The sequence below is a fragment of the Chrysemys picta genome, chromosome 23 (genome assembly GCF_011386835.1).
Source record: "Chrysemys picta bellii isolate R12L10 chromosome 23, ASM1138683v2, whole genome shotgun sequence".
NCBI lineage: Eukaryota > Metazoa > Chordata > Testudines > Emydidae > Chrysemys > Chrysemys picta.
Window position 1 is genome coordinate 8,576,895 of NC_088813.1, and position 21,408 is coordinate 8,598,302.

The 21,408-nt window shown below is 54.8% G+C and overlaps 1 long non-coding RNA gene across 1 annotated transcript in view; it reads left to right on the plus strand.

Moving 5' to 3' along the window:
- LOC135977264 (uncharacterized) overlaps positions 1-20,775 on the plus strand; it is a 33,337-nt gene extending 12,562 nt beyond the window's left edge. The window contains exon 2 of the long non-coding RNA XR_010594671.1: positions 93-20,775. This is a non-coding gene — a long non-coding RNA (uncharacterized LOC135977264). The remainder of the gene's footprint in view (positions 1-92) is intronic.
- The last annotated feature ends 633 nt before the right edge of the window (positions 20,776-21,408 follow it).

Genomic DNA, 21,408 nt, shown 5'->3' on the forward strand with positions numbered 1-21,408 from the left:
GCGCCTAGCACACTGGGGTCCTGGGCCATGACTAGTGCTCCTAGGGGCTACCACAATTCAAACAAATCACAATTATTATCCCCCTTTTACAGATGGGGAACCTTGGCACAGAGACATTCAGTGACTTGCCTGGAATCCCAAAGGAAATTTTTGAACCGGCATCTCCTGAGTCCCAGCCCCCTGCATCACCACAAGACTATCCTCCCTCCCTTCTCCAGGAAAACACCCTCCAGGGGTAAGTAGGGTAGAGCTGAGTGAAGACATCCGAGCTAACGATTTCCATGCTGGAGGCCTTTTCTGTCTGTGGAGCCTTACAATTTGTTTGTCCCTCAAAATTATTTGCCAAGCACTTTTGGAAAATCACTAGGAACAATGGGATCATTTGACACTGAGTCAGGCCAGTAGCCCACTGAATCCAGTCTCCTGACTCGGCCAGTGGCCAGGACCAGCCACTTCAAAGCAAGGAGCAAGAACCCCAGCGTGGACAATAATGGACTATGTTATGTGTACAGCACCTTGCACAATGGGGTCCCGGTCCATTCCTGTAATACAAATAACAATAATATAATAACTCACCCCATATCCCATATACATTTCAATCCAATCAAACGCAATTGGGTTTTCCCATTTGTCCATAGAAATGCCTGATCCTTTCATGAATCCTGCTAAATTCTTGGCTTCAGCAAGACCTTGTGGCAATGAGTTCCACAGGCTACATGTGCACTGTGTACCAAATAAACCATTTTCCTGGCTCATTTTTAAATACGCTGCCTTTTAGTTTCATCCTGTGGCCTCTCGTCCTTGAAATTAGGAGAAAGTGTAATGGCGATTCCCAGTCCGGGGCGCATTCGCAATCACTCAGTGTTCCCGTTGTGTTGTTTAGACATGGAGGCCTCACGGTATCATTTCTGTCCTGGGAATGGATGAGCATAATTCTTAGGATTGGGTTTCCAGTGCAAATGCTCTCATGGACGAGATGGCCCCTTGAGGTCCCTTGCTGCCCTACATTTCTATGATTTCTGTGATTTACGAGGCTAAAAAAAAAAAAAAACCTACTCTCCGCAGATGTTCTCTACTAGTTGCTTCAAATTTGCTGCTTCTGTGAAAATTCCTGCCTCATTTGCTAGAATATTGACCTGTAGCGAACAGTGAAATGGAGGGACATGCAGGCGAGGGGAATGCAGTTATCTGCTCCAGGGAATATCAGCGGGCGAAGAGCTGATACAGCCCCAGCACACGGCTGATACAAACACTGCAGCCAGTTGCTGTTCTGTGTATTCTCATGGCCTAGTGGATAGAGCACTAGATAGTGACTCGGGAGACCTGGCTTTTGTTCTCAGTTCCCCATGAGACCTAGGGCAAGTCACTTCCCTACTCTGTGCCTCAGTTTCCCCATTGGTAAAAGAGGGCTAATGATAGTGACTTCCTTTTAAAGTGCTTTGAGATTGACACTGCTCTGCTCAGTAAATAAAACCAGAGTTAACCGCATGTGTCCCCATCTCTGCGCCAACCCCCACATGTTCATTTATTCAACAGAGATTTTTGTAGGTGATGGAGCCATGCATGGGGGAGCTGCACTGGGGCCCAGACTGTGGCGGGGGCTCCCAGCAGCGTCAGGGCTGGCAGCGCGGTGGCCCCTCCACACACAATCCCTCTGGGGGCCTTGGCATGAGTGCAACGGCCTCCCCATATTCCCAGCTCCAAGGCGTTCTTCCAACCCAAGCGAGGCTGCAGCTCTGGGACGGTTCGGCTGTGGGGGCGAAACGGGGAAGCCGCTCTGATGAGGCGGGGAGGGGCTATTCCGGCAGGGTCAGGGTATGTTGGGGGGGGAGACCGTTCGCAAGCGGAGCCTGGCACAGACCCCCTCGGAGGGCGACATTCTGGCGGGAGCCTCTGCTGTCTTTGATACGTGTTCCAGATGGCAGGGCAGACTTGCTGGAGTCAGGCGGATGCCGGAATGTCAGGGCCAGCTGGGTTCTTCATTTCCAGGTGGAAGTTCTCAACTCCCCTCTCCCTTTCCCAGCCGGCTCAGCGCAATCCCAGCCCATTCGTTTCCATCGCTGTCAAACACAAAGTTGGGACTTGATTCCCGCCGCCCACCACCACTGTTCAGTTGATTATCGGCGGAGGGGTCACGCGAGTGACATCACGTGGCAAGGTGAGCGCTTCACAATATCCCTCGGCGCTGTGGGGCCACAGGGCTGGGCGGAGGGGAGCGCTTTTCTGCTCCAGAACCAGGGGCTTCCGATTCTGACCCAAGACCTTGTTGGATCTCAGCCTGAATGTTCCCCTTTTGCCCCATCCAAAACCCCTGCAGAATTTGGTGCGAGTAGCAATCTTTCTTTCAGTGAGAGCCAGGGCTGGGAGAGTAGAGGGGGCTGCAGGCCAGGAAGGTGGTAGCTCAGCAGGGGATCAGGACTGGAGTAGTGGGGTTGGGGGCGGGGGGCTGTGTGGGTATCAGGCGGGAGTCTGGCAAAGGGTAGTTTGCATTAAGAGCACAAATACAGAGGACCATGTAGGGTGTAGTCACACCCCGCCCCGCCAGCCCCACCGGTGGAAAAATGGACAGTAACATAGACACATGCACATCCCTATTCAAACAGTAATACAGGCACACACCCCTTCCCAGCGTAATACAGATGGACAACAAAATACACACATATCCAAACAGTACAATCGACACAGACACACCCACACCCAGCTGTCATACAAATAGTAACACACACACGCCTATAAAGACAGTAGTATGCACACCTCTGTGCAGAGACGTGTACACATCCCCAGATGCTCACACATGCACTTGTACACCCAGTATCACACACACACACACATATGCACACACTGAGTCAAACACACTCACAGACCCTGGTGGGGAATATGGAGTCAGAGTGAGATCGGTCGTGGAACCAGAACTCCACATTTTCCCCCTTTTTCAAGCATTTTTTTTTAACTATAGCATCCTAATCAGGTTCTTCTGAATTAAGTCTATCTAATTTCTACTAACATTAATGCCTCTTTTGCCTACCAGGCCAGTGTAAAGTACCCTGCAAATCAGGCCCATCTTCTGTGGGGTAGGGAATCCACCTTTCTGTCTATTGATCGATTATGTTTTATTTGATATAGCAGCAGCGTTAAAGGGCCCCCATCAGGGATCAGGGCCCCACTGTACAAGGTGCTGTACAAATACAGAACCCAAAGAGCTTCCCATCTAAGGTTAGGATGAGAGACAACCGGTGGACACAGACTGACGGGAGGAGACCAAGAAAACAGTGAGATCGTTATGAAGAGCATGAGACGCAGCCTGTCACAGCACAGCTCCTTGCTGTCCAGGGTTTTATAGGCATCCCAGGAGAGGAGAGTCCCCAGGAGGGATGTGAAGGAAGATGAGATGATGGGTGTCTATCTATTGAGCTGTCTAGCTACATTCTTTCTGCCATTCTCTCTTTCCCAGGCTTGTTAACGGGAACAGTTTCCTTTTATTTTAGGCAGGCACAGGGCTGTACTTCTATTCCTCCCCCCCACACACACTCTTTGTCTATTAGATTGTAAGATCTACCAGGCAGAGGCTACCTCTCGCTATGCGGATGTACAGGACAAGGAGGCCCTGGTCTCAGCTGGGATCTCCAGGGGCTCCTATCATATAAATAATAGTGTCCTAGGTACGTACACATGAAAAAGGAAGCTAAGAGCAGGGGCTTCGCTGCTTTTGCAGACAAAGGCAGAACACGATCCAATGGCGGGGAGTTGAAGTTAGCTGAATTCAGCCTTGAAATGAACATGCCGTTTCCTAGCACTGAGGGTAATGAAACATGGGAAGGCTCACCAGGGGAGGTGGGGGGCAGACGCGCCCCCTACGTGCAGTCTTTAAAAGGAGATTCGATCTCTTTCTACAAGGCAAGCTCTCTAGTCCGGCTTCTGGGGGAGATTCTCTGGCCTGGGCTAGACAGGAGGTCAGGCGAGATGATCACAATAAGCCCTTCTGGCTTTAGTGTCTACGAATCTCTGAAATCTTACTCCAACTCCTGGCGCGGGTCCCGTGTGGTTCCGGGCAAGTGGCTCCATCTCTCTGTGACGCGGTTCCCCATCTATACAAGAGGGAGGCTACTCGCTTGCTCTGTCTGGGGTGGTTAGAGTCAGGGCGGGGGCACCCAGACTAGCTGGCCTTGCGTACTCCCAGAGGCTGTGTCTGTACAGCGCCTAGCGCAGCCGGGCCCTGATCTGCGGCTGCTGCCTCTTGGCCCTGGGGTGACGCCATTTGAAAGCGATGGCGTGACGCTAGCGAGAGGCGCTTCAGAGCCCTTTGCCTCTTTATTTCCAGGCTCCAGCCACGCCTGCAAGAGCCCAGTGCCTCTGACCAGCTGTGCTCACATCTGCATCCCCAGCCCCTCCTTAGACTTGTCCTGCTGGGCATGGCGGGGCAAATAACAATGAACCGCTGGAAAGCGATGGCCCATTGTGCTTAGCCCCGGCGGGTTAAACAGTCCCTGGGCAAGCAGGGCTCCTCAGACAGTGGGGTTTCTCACCAGCCCTGATTGTCCATTGACGAGTCATCTGGGTTTGCTCCTTACCAGCTCATTAAAAGCCCATTTTGCCTGGGGATTATCCCCACTGTGTGGTGCCTGTGGACGCTGGGGCTTGATTATTTGGCTGATAATGGCCCTCCCCCTTGCTCCCCCCCCTTTGCAGTCTGGCTGAGGTCTCACACACATCACTCCCCTCCCCCCCCGCCCCCCACTTGCCCTATCCCAAAGAAAATCACAGGCCAGGCCTTGCGAGGCACCTTCAGATTCCAGCTCTGGAGAGGCAAAGAGACGCCTGTGCGTGACCCGCAGAATCTCACCCCCACACACACACCTCGGCTCTCCTCCGTCTTCAGCCCCTTCCCCCACGCCCAGCGTCAGGCCTGCACACCGGGCTCCCCCCCCTGCCACCTTGCGCCTAAGATCACTTTCCCGCTTCCGGAGCCCGTGGGAGTCAGCGGGATGGCGCCGCTGCGGGGGAGAGGAGAACTGGGCCCCTGGTGTGGCAGGAGCCCAAAGCTCCCCACTAAATCTACGTCTCGCTAAGATCAAATCATTGAGCTCTGGGCCCTTCAGAGCACCTGGGTGGGGCACGGCTGGGTTCTCTTTATTAAAGCCCGCGATGTACGTGCGGCTGCGTACTTCTTCCCGCCTGCACCTCAGTGCTACGTGATGGGCTCCCTTCCCCTCCCCGGGCTTTGCCTCCTCTGGGCCAGGCTGCAGAGCCATCCGGGCAGGGCGCTTCCCCAGCCTAGCTCTCGTTGGGGGCTTGTTTCCCTTAGAATTGCTCCTGTTAAATCACTTCCCACCCCCGTCCAAACCCTAAACCTCCTCCCTGTTCGCGTCGCTAGGGCAGAGCTTGGGTGAGTTTATCCTGAGTTCTGCTCCCGCGCGCTAGGGTGCAGATCGGCGGCAGGACACAACAGGCACGGGCCGCTGGTTCTCCGGTCATCCGGCGTCATCATCAAAGGGCTGCAGCCTTCAGGCAGGTCAGCCGCCACCTGGCTCAGTCTCAAGCCAGGTCCTGAGGGTGGTCTGCCTGGTTATTCAGCTTATGTCCATCAGTGTCCCACCAACACGTCCCCTGATCCCACAGTGGTTTATCTTGCCATGTGCCCGTTTGCTGTTCCTTGCCTGGACATCACCTAGCGCTGCATACAGGAGCCCTCGCCATCCCGGTCGCATGCACCTTCCTGGGACAGTCCTGCTGCTCATCTCCGGTACGACGCTCCGACTTGCAGGGGCAGGCACCAAGAAGCCATCCTGCCACTGTGCTGAGGCCGACACGGCCGGGGGCCTTACCGAAGCTTTGGTGTGAGGCTCCCATTTTCCACCTGCAGATCTCCCAGCACTCTGCAAAGGTGGGTGGGGACCATTCCCTCCGTTGCACAGAGGAGAAGAGACATGGCCAAGGTCACGCAGCAGGCCAGTGGCAGAGCCAGAAACAGCATCCAGGTGGCCTGATAATGATTCCCGGTCCAGTGCCCTCCTTCCTGCCACTGCAGATTGTGAGGCTACTTCGGCCCTTTCTCTTTGTCCTCTTCCTCAGCGATGGCGATGGGGCAGCCCTGGTGTGCACGGTGCCGCGCAGACAAAGGCACTGGTTGGTGAGGAGGCTTGCAGCAGCAGATACACTTGCGCGGCCAGATCCTCGGCGGGTGTTAGCTGAAATGAGTGGAGCTGAGGACCTGGCCCTAAGCGGTTACAAACACAGCATGGTTCATGGGCTGCTCCCAAGGGGCGGACAGGGCGCGCCTCGGGGAGACTGGCTCTGGGGCGGAGGAAGGCCGCTTCCACCGGGGTTAGGGAGAGGCGCAATTGAAACGGGCAAATCTGGTGGGGTGCTGACAGAAAGAGGTGGACACGTGTGATTCTGGAGCCAGCACGGCCATGGAACGGGGCATTCGGGGACGGAGTATGCCAGAGGGGAAGGGCATGTTGTGGGGAGGGGAAGGGCCGGGCTCCCAAGCACTCGCACTCAGCAGCGAGGGAGACTGTACTGGGGCGGTGGAGGGTGATGGGTTTGGGGTGAGGAGACTGTACTGGAGTCAGGACACTAGGGATGCAGGAAGTGATTTGCACAGGGGAGGAGGAGTATCTGTAATGGCCCAATATCCCAGTCTGCCCCCCGCCCCCCCCCCAACCCCCCCACCCTCCCGGTGCAAGCTGGGAGCTCTCATGGGCATGGCCCTGCAGAGAGACAGCTTGACCGGAAGGACACACCCCCCCCGCCGTGCCGTGCCGTGCGATTGCCTTCACCTGTCACCTGCTCTTGGTGAATGGAAACTTTGTGTCAGAGAGGAAGCCGGGCGGCGGCTTGCTGCAGAGGTTGCTGGCTGGGCAGCTGTGCATGGGGAGGAGGGATTGGGGATGTGGGGGGAGGGTGCCAGGCTGCATGGGCATCGCAGCCCCGTTTGGGGCCCTGCCCGAATCTAGGGGGTTGGGTCAGCTCCAGACCAGGCCATGGTGTGAATCCCGTTGTGAGACTGGTGTGACACTTGTTTGCTGGTCCTTGATGGACAGGAGATCTTACCTCCTCAGGGGCCGCTCATGGACACTGGGCCATGGACACTGAAGTGTTCTTTCAGCCCTAGAGGTGCCCCCCACCCCGGGGTCAGGGCTAAGGGGCATTATCAGGGCTCTGTGTGTGTGTAGGATAAATGTCTCTGTCTGAGCTGAACCTGGATGAGGACAGGGCTGCAGGGATAAGCTGATGTCTTTCACTAGCACGAATGACACCGATAACAGGAGACACTGTGGACAGAGCACAGGGCTGGGCGTCAGGAGGGGCTGCGTCACTTTAATCACTCAATGCCTCAGCGTCTCCCGCGGGGGAATGGAGCTGCGAGGCTGTCATAGCTTTGCAAAGTGGCCAGAAACACACGGCTACAAGTGTATGTATGGTTTAAAAAACCACTGGGCCCTGACTCGGCGCCCTGTTTTCCAAACCCATCGAAGAGCATCCTCCCTTTGTTTCTAGGTCCTAGGCGAAGGCCTCGATGCCTTTCGCTTCGTTTCTAGGCACCTCCCTGCCTTCAAATCCAAAACACCCATTTCCCAGCTGACGGCTCCATTATCTGCCGCGTTCTGAGAAAGAGGGGTCGCCTTTGAAGGTCTTCTGCTTTTTTTTCGGGGCCCGGCAAAGCGACCGAGGTCGCTGTCTCTCTCTGTGTTCTTATTTATAGCGATCTATGTATTTTAAGGGCTTTTTGACGAGTGAAAGAAAATAACAATTCAGGTTAGTTTGAAAAAGCGCCTTAACCACCACAGGAAACCAAATTGTACAAATGCAGATGTGAGTGGAAAATACTCTCAAGATGGCAGATTATTGGCTTTCACCTTATCTAAAAATAAAGTAGGTTATTAGAGGCTGATAAACGCTGAGATAAAGCGAATGTTTTTCCACCGACAGAGGAGCAGTAATAGCTCACGCAGGATTTAGGGGGAGAGGAGCTCTGGCAAATGTATAGGAAAAACGTGTCTTGAGAGCCCGCTGCAAAGAGGTTGTTCCCGCCATTCGTCGTGTTATAGTTTCAGGCGCCGGGTTTGTTCTTGTGTATTTTTTGTAAAGGGCCAGAAAAACTGGTGGTGGAGCGGGCTTGTGTGCGTGCCATACCGCCCTCTACTGGACGGCGCATGGGTTCCTTCCATTGCACTGCTCTTCGCTGAGTTCCTGTGTCCTGGGCGCCGTGGTTTAGCTCTCATGTGGCTGGCTCTAGGTGACAGTCCCATCAGGCCAAGTTCATCCCGGCTGGAATGCCACGGACTTCGTATCTGGCCCAGTCTGTTCAAGGCTTGGCTTTGTTTCAAGAGCAAGACCCACCAAGCGGTCTGATGCTGCAGCTTTAGGCCAGGGCTGCGCTAGGAATATTGGCTCCTTGAGCAGTGTCGGTCGGGGTGTGAGGTTCGTTTCCCAACGTTTCTCTGCTGGCAAAGTAGTCGCAGTTGTAAGACGGAGTTTGAAGATGCAGCTTGGTCCGTTTATGGATGGGACTCTGTTGCCCCTTCCAGTCCTATGGAGTACCAGCAAAAAAGGGCTTATGCTGGGAGGGTTTGCTACTGGTGTGGCTGTACCTGCCAATCTGCACTAGTGGAGAACAGGGCTTCCGGTGTGTGTAGGAGACCTGAATGCTGTCGGTTGCGCTGAGTCTGGCGCTTTGGAGCCGGAAGCTCCTGATTCTGACTCTGGCGCCTTTGATGACCTTGAGGGAATCATGTCACCGCCCCGTGCCTCAGTTTCCCCACTTGTAAGGTAGGATTATAACCTACCTGCCCGCCCCAAATGGCTGCTTGAAAGCTGCCGAATCTCTCTCCTCAGCAGTGTTTTCAGTGCACCTCACTATGTGTAGAGCCCTGCATGGATACAAAACGTGTATCCGCCCCGCAGCCGAGCCACGACCCGCAAAAATGATCCGTGGCTATAAAGCGGCTCTCCGCGGATTTGCAGGGCTCTCGCTATGAGATACTTTGCTCTCGTCTCGTGCTGGGATCTCATTGGGGATCTCAGAGCACATCGCGGACGTTAATGAAAGCACCGGACAAGCGCTAAGTAGCGCTGCTAGCGGGGTTCCCGAGTTAGAACCTGGCTGCTCACCCGGCCCGGGCTGCGTGAGACCCCCACAGAGCTCTGCCCGTCTAGCAGGCTCTGCAGCCTTTGTCAGCACATCACCGCTGGGTCTCACCCACATGCATCATGCTCTCCTTTGCCCCCACCCTGTGCTGTAAGGGAGCGGCTGCCCCCTTGGGTGACTGGCCACCTGTGCTGGCCCCTGACAGGATATTGTAGGAGGGAGAGGTGTGTGCAGAAGTTGCCATCAATCTGGCGGCTTCTTTCCTCTGAGTCACCAGTGGCCCAGCACCTGTGTGTGACCTCGGGTGAGGCGCTGGAAATAGACAAAGAGGCACACACACCTGCAGGGCACACTGTGTGTTTTCATTCTCCTCCCAGTGAAACCCATGTCAGGAATAAACACCAGGGACGCTGATTAACAGCACATTGAAGCAGCTCCCCTCCCTCGTGCACTCACACACAAACCCATGCACAAACACACACAACCTGTGCATTCGGGCACGCCTCTAGGCGCACACGCCTGCGTGAACACAAACAGACACATACCCACCAATCCATGTGCAGTAACACCGAGAGATAGGCCCACACGGACACATGGACATATTGACAAATAACACGTGTGCCCACACACACACACACACACACACACACACACACACACACGATCAGAGCCCTTCCTGTAGGCCTGAGAAAGCACATGCAGAATGCCACTTGTTTAGACAGGCACAAATATCCTTGCAAGCACCTGCAGACAGACACACAGGCTGGGCCATGCACCGACAGTTACACATGCAAACACACATTTATAGTCCCATGCATTCTCCCCTCCCCCCTTCCACACACACACGTTGGTGCCTGCACACCGACATCCCTGGAAACACAAACAAATTCGTGCCCATGCACACGTGAACACATACGGATGCACTCGCATGCCCACATTGATGCATGCGCCCACCCAGGCTCACAATTGCACAGGCACACTTCCCGTAAATACACGTGCACCCACACACACGCACAAACACTTGCACACGTACATGCGCGAGCACAGTTGCACACATAAATGCACAATCACCTGCATGCAAACCCACTCGTGGGCTCCCAAGTCCACCGACGCCCGGGGCACAGGCATTAGGCAAATCACTTGCCCATGCCGAAGGCCTGGTGCCGAGAGTTTGGAGGCTGCTTCCCCATTGCCCTTCGTCTGTGTTCCTCCTCCTCGCTTACTTACTTTCCCAAACCTCACCTGGCCTGGCCTTTCTGGGCTCAGCCGGTCACACTCGCGTGCCAGTTGCCACGCGCTAGAGCCAAGACAGGGGGCAAGCGGGCTGGCCCAGGGACGATGCAGCACGTTGCCGCCTGGAGATCTGAGCTCCGACAGCAGCGGGACGCACCGAGCGTAGGGACTGTCTGACTTCTGCCCCGCGGCAGCATTGCCTGCACAGAACATTGATCATGGGCCCGTGTCAATTCGATGGCTGGCCCTTTAAGGCCACAGATCAGCTGGCAGTTAGATGGGGTGGGGCTCAGCTGGAGAGGAGATGGCTGGGACAGCTCAGTTAGGGAGAAAGCAGGTGGAGGGGGTGGCTGGCCCTGTGGGGAAAGGGGAGCCTCAGAGGCAGGCCCTTGGAAAGGCCTAGCCAGCCCTGGCCCCAGGGAGAGGAGGGTAAGGATTTGGTCTGGAAGGAGGCAGTCAAGGGGGTGGCTCATAGGGAAGAATTCAGGAGGATCAGTGGCCCTTGAAGAGCAGAGAGGAAGTCCTGGGGAGGTGTTGCTGTGTGAATGGAGTGGGGAAGACTCTGCAGGGGATTGGGCCCAGGAAGGGGGGGTGGAGTTTGTCCTGTGCTTTGGCTTGGCCTTTGGGAGAATCAAAGTGCAGAAGAGCCCAGGTGGGGAAGATCTCCCGTTGGGCCCCTTTTCATTTGTTGGACATTACTGGTTGGGGACACTGGGCACCATGGATGGGGGCCGAACTGGAGAGCGACTTGGCCGGAGATCAGCATCACCATTCCAGACCGCCGAGGCCCGAAGATGGAATTGGGTGGAGGCGCTTGCAATGCTGGGCCTTGCCAGGAGGGACGGTGAGTCTTTTTCCAACTCACTTTGTTCACGCCATGCCTTCTTCCATGTCAGCGTTCGGGCAGCGTATCCGTAGCTTCCTCCCATCCCTGTGCCTGGATGGGAAAGTACAGCCCCAGAGATAGGTGTGGGCAGCAGAACTCAAAATTCCCTCAAGGTTGCATCTAGAGTTCTGTTTGGCCTTCCCCTTAGATAGCTCTACCTGCAATTCCTGCCTTTTCCATGGGGCAGGGGGATCTCTGAGCACTTTGTATACACTAGTGCCTCCCACCGCAGCCCCTCTCACGTTGGTATTCTCACCATTGCGTAATGGGGGAAACTGAGGCACGGAGCGATGAAGGGGCTTGCTCAGTGTTCTAGTGATAGAATCCGGGTCTCCGATCTGTGGTTCCACCACTGCATCGTGCTCCTTCTATACTGCACTGGTGCCTCCACGCCCTGGAAGGGGACTGAGGGCCCCGGGCTCCTAAGTCAATGGGAGGGCAATGGAAGTGGAAAGCCCTCCGTGTCAGGCTCTAGGTCAGCATGACAGCTCTTGGCCGGGCTGGGCGATGAAGGGCATGAGCTCACCTGGCTTGTGATTGCGTCTGCTTTCCTCACACCAGGGCAGCAAGGGGCCCATCCCCAAGCCACTGCTTAGTTGTTGGTCTCTTAGCCCTGAGGATAGCCCTCACGCTGGCCGTTCCCCCTGGCAGGCTGCTCGACCGTTCCCGTCCCAAGCTTCCTCTGCCCATAGCAATGGTGTCCAGTCTCTGAGAGCAGGTGGGCAACTGGCATCAAACTGGGGGCAACTGGTCTTTGCTCCTCTCGCCCAGTGAGATGTCTGGCTGGCTCCTTTCTCTTGGCCTTGCCCGGAACTGATTTTGCTGACGCCTGAGTTACCGAAGATGGGATGGTCCGAGCGCCACCCGTTGTAAGATACTAAAACCGGTGTGAATCAGTGACGGTTAACAAGCAACCCTACGATAATAAACCGGGGTGTGCTCAGCCCTGCAGAGCAAAGCGATGTGCTGCACCCTACCGTAACAAACCGGTGTGTGTGTAACCCTACGATACTGCGCTCAGCCAATCCGACGCTAACAAACCAGGGCGTGCAACTGAGTGCCTGTGAGCAACCCTACAATAACAAACAAGATGTGTGCATCACGTGACAGCAGAGAAAAAAGAAATCGGTAAGGAAATGCCCCGCATTAAGCTCCCACAGGGATGGATATGAATCAGGCAGGGCGCGAATATATGAAAAGGTACCTCGACTGTTCTAATGGGGAGCCTGTGGTTATCGTGTGACAAACAGCAGCCCCGCTCCTGGGAGGTCAAGGCTAAATACGGCGGCTTTCTCTTAGGGCGGCCGCTCAGGAAGATGACAAAAGACAGCTCTCAGGAAGGAGCTGGGAGTCCCTGCTTGTCTCTTTAGGCCGCTCCGATGCGGTGGGCCCAAGCAGTCCAGCTGTCCATCAGGCAGGTCGTGAGAAAGGAGGCGCAGGCCAGTGTCCCGGTGCAGGAAACAGAGCGTTTAGAAGGCAGAGACTCTGGGCTGCTGGTACCACATCCTCCAAGATGAGCGCATGAGATAGCAGGCTGCAGGAAACAGCTGTCAGGGAGTCCCAACAACGGACTCTGGGAAAATCGGCCACCAGCTGCTAACATTTGCTTATCGCTTTCACTCGGTGTGCTTCTCCCCCCCCCCCCCCCCCGGCCCCGCCCTCTGATCTTCTGCAAGGCCTGGCTAGAGAGAGGAAAGGTTTGCAGAGAGAACCTTATCCACGCACCCAGATATGATCCCTGCACGTCGGGAACGGCGGCTTTTCATTGGGTTCGCTTTCGGACCTGACGATCCCAGCGAGCGCATGGAGGCCTTGGGATGCAGGCTCCTCAGAGGACGCTGTGAATCACTCCCCTGGCGCCAGCCATCCACACGTCTGTGCCCTTTCGCATCCTGCTCTCTTCTCTCCTTGGCCTTTTGGTTTTGGTTTTCAGGATGCCTAGGATTTGTTATAAAACCTTGACTTCCTTTTCAGCAGTGGTAACAACCCTCCCCCTCCAACTCCCCCCTGAATGTAGGAATGGTGCTAATGAAAGAAGTGTCCTGTGGTGTGGCACCTGGGAGGCTCCAGCAGACCCCAGCTACTGTACACACAAACTCTGAGACAGCCTGCCCCAAAGAGCTTAGAATCTAAGGCAGACCAAGGGGGGGAGAGGAAACTGAGGCACGGAGAAGGGAACTGACTTGCCCAAGGTCACACAGTGCTAAGAGCAAAGCCCTCGCTCCTAGTCCAGTGCCCTACCCACTAGATCACACTGCCACATTCAGCACTCTTCATCCAGAGACCTCCAAGCCTTTTGGAGAGGAGAACAAGAACCAACAGTGTCAGGTCCTTCCCTCCTCCTGCCCCCTTTGGAACAGGGACTAGGAGCCTAGGGCAACAGGGCCCTGATCCTGGGTGGGGGCCCTCTAGCTGTTAGAATATAATGTGTCCTTTGATTGTGAGCAGGGACCATCCTTCTTAGTGTCTGGCAAGCAGTGTGTACGTTGTAGGTACTTCCCTAAAGAAAGAAATAACAATAGATGGGGTAAACTGAGGCACAGAGCAAGTTAGCAGCACAGCCAATAACCCGGGGGTCCTGACTCTGTCCTGTGCCCGGTCTGCCCCTCTAGCTGCTTAAGTCATGGAGGCACAATAACCGCTCCATAGAGCAGGTTGGAAAGAGGCCGATCGTACGCCCTGTATTTAGCTTCCTCTCTTTAACTCCTATTATTGTATATTACATCATAGGCTATATTGATAGAAGTTCTAGTAAAAGAGGGAGAGGGTCCTGAGTCCCTGGAACTGAGGGGAAGGCAATGTGAACTGCAGGGACTCAAGACCCGTCAGGATCAGACCCTGAGTTACTGTGGGCCTAAACCACAAGAATTTATGAAAGTTAGCAGCAGGTCAGCGGAGCGTGGCCCGGACTTTCTCTGCTAGCTCTCACACGCTTGGTAATCCTCCCCCTGCTGGCTTTGCCATGGGCCAGGGACACCTGTGTGGCCTGACAGGCCGGCGCCAGCACTGAGACCTGTTGCTGTTCTAATCGCATTTGAAAAACCAAACAATTAACATACGCGGTGTGGATATTGCCTAAAGAAATGGGTGAGGCCCTCCCTGGTTCTGAGCATCCCTGATCTTTAGGAGAATTCAGAATCTGGATTCCTATTAAAAAAACAAGACAAAACCATGATCCCACCGGAACTGCACACCAACAGTAGGATTAGAACTCACCTCTTCCCATGCTCCTAAAGCAAAGACCCTGCCACTGGAGCTAAATCCCCACTGGCAGCTTTGAGTCTATGAAACACAGTTGAGTGGCTCTGAATCCATCCAGCAGAGGGCAGCACGCATACACATTCTCACCCTCACTGCAGAGGATAACGGGGGGGTGATTGGGTTGGTACAGCCCCACATCCACTTCTTCTCTCCCCAATTAGATTTTCTCTGAGCTGCTGGTTCCCCCCTTCTCCAACAGTAACTTTCATACCCGCCCCCTTTGTCTTTCTGTTGCACTTCCTGCGCAGCCATTTGTTGTTTGATAATAGGGGCCTGATTTCCAGTCTTGGACACAGCTGCCGGCCAGGTACGATTCCCGTACTCTCCTCTCTATCAGCGTGCTCCAACCCTGTCCCTGATGGATCACTGCAAGGGGTGAGAGGCCAGGTTAGTACATGGCCTTGTGCCACCAAGAGGGTCCGTCATGATGGAGCTGCTCAAAAAAGGGACAAATCTGTGCCCTAGAAAGGGGACTGAGACTTGTTTCACCCAAGCCGCGGAACAGCCAGCAGAAGGTCACGACCAATAAAAAGCTGCTGCCCGGTGCCAAACCCCACCTACGCACCATGCCGAGGCGAGATGCCACCCCCAGCAGATAGCGCAACTCTTTGCAATATGATTATCCCTTGCTTTTTGACGAAAGGGAAAATAAGCATTTAAGTGGTCGTCATTAGCGTTCAGAGTGAACGGGGCTAAACTGGGGCGGTTCACACCTCATTCCCAAGCAGACGTCGCCGCCTCTTGGCACTGGATTCACAGGGTGGAGGCTTTCTTTGCAACCATAACAGCTAGAGCCTTGGTGGTGGTGTTAATGAAAGCTGAGATGCTATAGAACCTGAAGCAAAAAGTGGTGACTCGCCAAGCTCTTGCAAGTCAGCCCAATCCAACCCCTGGCCAGAGTATTTTTTCCTTTCTGTGCATACGGGGTCAAAGGTGAGAAATCACCTAACACTACAAGCCCTCCGTGCAGGGAATTTCCAGTAGGAGCATGGAGGGCAGCCCAGAACTGCAGATTAAATACCCAGCCATGAAGGGGATTATCCCACATTCTCTCTGTCTCTCATTCGACCATTCAGGCCTTGATCCTGCAAGGCCTTGCACAGTAGGGAGCTGGAACTGCTGGGCTCTCATGAATGGGGCCCATACCCAGGCACTAGTAAGGTCTCCCACCCGGAGTGGGAGGAGCTCGCCATCCTGCAGTCCTCCTTGTGCTGCTGAAACCTATCCCATTCCCCTCCTCTCGGGCTGCCTTTCTCAGGAGTCGGTTGGTGGCCCTCTGGTTAAAGCAGAACTGGGGTTCCCTGTGCTCCCCTTATTCCTCTGTAATAATACACTGCTTTGCACTGACACAGCCCCATTCACACCCGAAGATCCCGAAGCACCAAGATCCATCTGCCGGCTCACCCCTTGCTCAACCCGCAGCGCATCCTGGTGCAGCATTCCAACCCCAAATGCTCAAGATCATGAGTCCGGCTCGCCAAAAATCACGAGACTGGCTTTAAAATCATGAGATGATGTAAAAATAATAGATGTGGTGCTCTTTTTATTTGCCTTCTGCTTTTTGAGCCTTTAAGGCACACTGGGGTCACATGTTGGAGCTTTCTCCCCAGCCACGGGGGCTAGAAACTTCATTTTTCTTTAAGAACGAAGGCTGAAATCTGCCCATATTCACTTGACTCCAGGAGCTGGGGCTTTAAGGAAACCAATAATTATCACGAGACTCACGACAAAATCATGAGTGGGCGGCAACACTGCCGTGGTGTAGCCCTTTCAAAGGAAGGCGCAGGCCTGGTCTCAGATACACCCCCCTCGCCCGCAGGCTTTGTTTGCAATGGAGAAGCTGCATCAGCCCCCAAATCTCCACGTGTAGCTCCCGCAGCGGCAGGTTCTCTGTGGCCGAGGGTTGCCCGGGTTGGGGCGGAGGTGAGGGGTGGGAGAGAGCAGAGGTTCCCGCGCTGGGCCCTGTGCTGTTCTATTTCAGGCCTCGCTAACGGATTTCCCTTCCGGGTGTCTGTGCCTCGGGTCGCCTTCCAAAGGCACCAACCTGTCCTGGGCTGGGGAACCTCCACGGGGACGCACGCATCACCTCTGCAAACCCGAGTGCCCCGGCTGCTCCCACAAGGATGCCCTACGCAGCAAGCGGCGTAGCCCGGCTTCTCTCCCCCCGCCTCGCCCCATGCACGGCTCTGGCAATATGGTTACGAACTGCATTCCTTCCTCTTTCCCACACACAGGCAATCAAAGGAGCCAACGCCACTCGTGATTTTCCCTGTGTGCCCCCCCCCCCTCCCTACCCAATGACTGGAGACGCTATTTTTCACTCTGGTCTTTAATCTGTTGTTACAAAATAAAGCCTCTTTTGTTGGGGGGGCCGGGAGAGCAAAGCTGCTGTGAAAGGAGCCGAGGGTCCTGATTGCTAATTATGCATGGTGCATGTTGATGGCTTGATTGTGTGTCCTGCAGCTGCACAGACAGCAGAGAGCAAGGGAGGGAGGGCGAGAGGAGAGAGGCAGACAAGCTGACGCCAGGCCTTCAACTCTCCCACCCATTTGCAAGTGCTTCTGGTATTGTTTTCAATGGCCTGGCCCCAGCACCTGGGTTCAGCTTGCAAGCACAGCAGGGACCATGTCGGAATCTGGGGGGGACAGCATTTCTGTGCAGGGCAGGAGGGGAGGGGGGGAAGAGTTGGGAGGGGGGGGGAGGAAAAAGCCCTGTTGGATTAGAGTTGTTAACCCCTTGCTTTGGAAACAGCGAGAGGATCTTGTGGTGGAGAAGGAGATGCAGAACCCCCCCACTCCCCCGCACCTAGGCACCCAAACAGCATGGGCCAGCGTGATCTCACAGTAGCAGCAGGGAGCCTTGGTTGCGATCCGGACCCCCGCCGCGCTAGGCGCTGTACGTACATGCAGTGAGGGACTGTCCCTGCCCTAAAGTGCTGACAGTCTAGATAGGCAAAGGGTGGCAAACAGGAAGGATTGTTGTTCCCACTTGTAAAAAGAGGATCTGAGGCCTAGGGAAGGGAAGGGACTTTGCCCAAGGTCACGCAGCAGAGCTGGGAACAGAAGCCAAACCTCTTGATTCTTCGCTTTAAGGGCTAGCTGCCGGGCTGTGGTGTTTTTATACTGAACTCACCCACCCTTGGAGAGTGTGGGCCTCTGTCCCCGCACGCTGGCTAGTAACTGGTTTGCACAAAAAGATAAGAGTCTACTACAGCTATCCGCTTGAGGAGCTGCTCCTCGAGCTCCTTAGTTCAAACAGTCTAGATTCTTGCTTTCAGCAGTGTGGGTCTGTTTCAAACCCCAATGCCAGCCCTCACAGAGTTGGTTATGTGTGCACATGGATGTGAATGCAGAGGGGATGCGGGCACAAAGATATACACAAACATCCCTCCACAAATGCACACACGCCAAAGACACATGTGCACACACAGCAGGGCGTGTAGACTGAGAGCTAGTTAAGAACATGTGTGACCTGCACAGAGTCTCATGCACAAATACACATACATCCATGCAGCCCTGTTCATAGGCACGCCCAGGCGAATGCGTGTGGTCAAGACCACAGCTGCACACGGAGAAAACATGAAACAAGTGCCGCTTGCATAGAGCGGTGCACTTGCGTGAACATATACGCAAACACACACACAGATGCCAACATGTCCCCACACGAATGCATTTACAGGCACAGGGCTGCACACAACTGCTCGCTGACAGTGAGACAGTCAGCTTAGTGAGGAAGGATGGTTAGGGGACTAGCCCAACACCAGCCCAACATGCTACACTTCCCGTGTGACCATGGGCAAGTCGCTTAGCCTCTCTGTCCCTCTGCTTCCCATTTGTACAATGAGGATAACAGCCCGGCCGTACTCACAGGGGTGACAATAAACATGCTGAAGACTGTGATGTGCTCAGATACTAAGGATCTTGGTATTTGTATAGATCTATCCCAGAGCGTGTATATGTATTTTTATAGACAGGCCAGCCTTTGATGTGATCTATTCTCCTTTCCCCTACTCTTACTCTTGAATCCCGCCCAGATAGAGAGGCAGAGGGGGAGGGAGCAAAAAGGAGGTCATTTTGAGTTGTCATGAGCGAGAGTCGTCCTAAGAAATATAGCTGTCAAGAAACAGAAAGTAAGGAAGTGTTTGTTTACTTCTCAGCCAGCTTGTATGGCAGGGATGGGCAAACTTTTTGGCCTGAGGGCCACATCGGGTTTCGGAAAATGTATGGAGGGCCGGTTAGGGGAGGCTGTGCCTCCCCAAACAGTCAGGCGTGGCCCGGCCCCCGCCTTCTATCCGACCCCCCCCTGCTTCTTGCCCCCTGACAGCCCCCCTGCCCCCGGACTCCTGCCCCATCCAACCGCCCCTGGAATTTCCATCCCTGACTGCCCCCTGCCGCCCCATCCAACCCCTCCTCTCCTTCCTGACTGCCCCCTGGGGACTCCTGCCCCCATTTAACCCCCCTGTTCCCTGCCCTGTGATCGCCCCACCCCTATCCACACCCCTGCTCCCGACCACTCCCCTGCCCTCTATCCAACCCCCCCGCTCCCTGCCCCCTTACCGCGCTGCCTGGAGCACCGGTGGCTGGCGGTGTTACAGCTGTGCTGCCCAGAGCACTGGGACAGGCCGCGGCTCTGCAGCTGCACTGCCCCAGGAGCTCGCAGCCCCGCCGCCCAGAGCATTGCGCCCGCGGTGCAGTGAGCTGAAGCTGCAAGGGAAGGGCCGGAGGCTAGCCTCCCCGGCCAGGAGTTCAGGGGCAGGAGGGTCCCGTGGGCCGGATGTGGCCCGCGGGCCGTACCGTGTCATGGTAGTCAGCGAATGGACACGTGGAATCGCTGACAGCTCGTTATGACGTGGGAAGTGGATTTGAGAAAAGTGCATATGGTACCAATCTTCCGAAGAGGGAAGAAGAGTGCTCCTGGCAATTATCATCTGCAAATGGAGCTTCTGTCCTTAGGAAAACAATGGAACAAATATTAGGACAAGTAAAAGAACACTATGCATCTAGGCCAAGATTTGCAAAGGGGGCTAATGCTTTTGGGAGTCTCATCTACTTTGGGGGGGGGGGCAACTTGAGATGTGCTGAAAAATGAGGCCCCCTTTAAAGGCGTCTCATGTTGGGCACCTAAAAATTGAGGAATCCCAAATCCCAAATCTCTTGGCTCTCCTGAATAGTTGAACCACCAGCCCGACTTCGTAATAAACTACTACTTGGCTCTTACAAAGTGTGTGTGGGGTTTTTTTTTTTTTTTTAATCAGTAGATCTCAAAGTGCTTTAGAAAGGAGGGCCAAAGCGTGCTTATATCTCTATCATAAGCCTGTAGCTCTTATGGCTGTGAAGAAAGCCTTGAAAATGTGAAGCTTGTGTTATCCACACAGCTATTTCTGCCTGTGTTTGCAGAGAGCCTGAAACAGTAGCTCTATGGTGTGAATTGCCCCCTTAATTTCCATGGGTGCTAAGTCAGCTGCCTTTACTGATACTTTAAATGTCCACATTGTTAATTACTTTAAGCATGTAAGCAAAAAGAGGGAGTTTTGTATGACCAAGACCTGTGCATTGTTCTGTGAGTAACCACTCATATTAGGGAGACCTTTAACGCCAGGTAGGAGGACTGAAAGGGGGTGTAATTGCTTTCATTTTCCTGAAGTGACTCTTGGATTTCCAAAGCCTGGGAAACGCGGCCTTACTGAAAGCAACAGATGATGCCAAATTGCGAGAAGTTACAAACGCAAGTGCTTGACAGAGCCCTGGAGAGATGAGAAATGCAGGTGCAGTGTAACAAAATGGGATTCAGCTCTTCATTTTATTAGGGATTATGTCTGTTGCGGTAGCATCTAGGTCCCTTAATTAGGGATCACTGCTCGGTGCTGTACACCCAGATTATTGCTATTCTTTTATTTCTGTTTCACAGCACCGAGGAGCTCCAGTCATGGACTAGGACCCAAATGTGGAAGGTGCTGTACGTTAATATTGCTAGGTGTATTCTAGGAGCCCCAGTCACAGGCCAGGGTCCAAGTATGCTAAGCATTGTGTATCATTATTGGTATTTATTAGGTGTATTACGGTAGCACCTAGGCACTCCAGTCACGGACCAGGGTCCAAGTGGCGGAGATCTCACCCTACAGCCGCCTGTCACCGCCCGATCCGCCTCAGCCACTCATCGCCGGCCGGTCCTCTCTGGGTCTCAGTGTCTCCCCTCCCGCTCCGGCCGCCGACCTGCAGATGCGCCGTGTCAGCGGCGGCCGCCGGCCATGGCAGCAGCCCGCGGAGAAGCGGCCGCACCTGCGCTTCTCTGTTTGCGGCGGTGTCGGTTCCACAACTTGGCCTCGGTCACAACAGAACCCGAGCCGCCGCCGCGACCCCTCCGAACCTGCAGGCAGCCCGGCCTTTTGGCTAAGATCAAGTGTAGCACTGTGTATTATTATTATTATTGGTATTTATTAGGTGTATTACGGTAGCACCCATAGGTGCCGACTCCGTGGGTGCTCCAGGGCTGGAGCATCCACGGGGAAAAATTGGTGGGTGCTCTGCACCCACCGGCAGCTCCCTGCCCTGTCCCCCTGCCCCAGCTCACTTCCGCCTCCACCTCCGTGAGCGTGACGCCACGTCCTGCTTCTCCCCCCTCCCTCCCAGCACGTGCGCCACGAAACAGCTGATTCGCGCGGCAAGCGCTGGGAGGGAGGGGGGAGGAGGAGGAACGCAGCGCGCTCAGGGAAGAGGCGGGGCCGGGGTGGGGATTTAGGGAGGGGTCCAATAGAGGCAGGGAGAGGGCGGAGTCAGGGTGGGGCTGGGGGGCGCAAGCACTCACCGGTGCCAACGAAAGTTGGCGCCTGTGGTAGCACCTAGGAGCCCCAGTTACAGACCAGGGTCCCGCTGTGCTAGGTGCGGTACAAACACAGAACAAAAAGACTGTTCCTGCCCCCAGAGAGTTTACACATTAA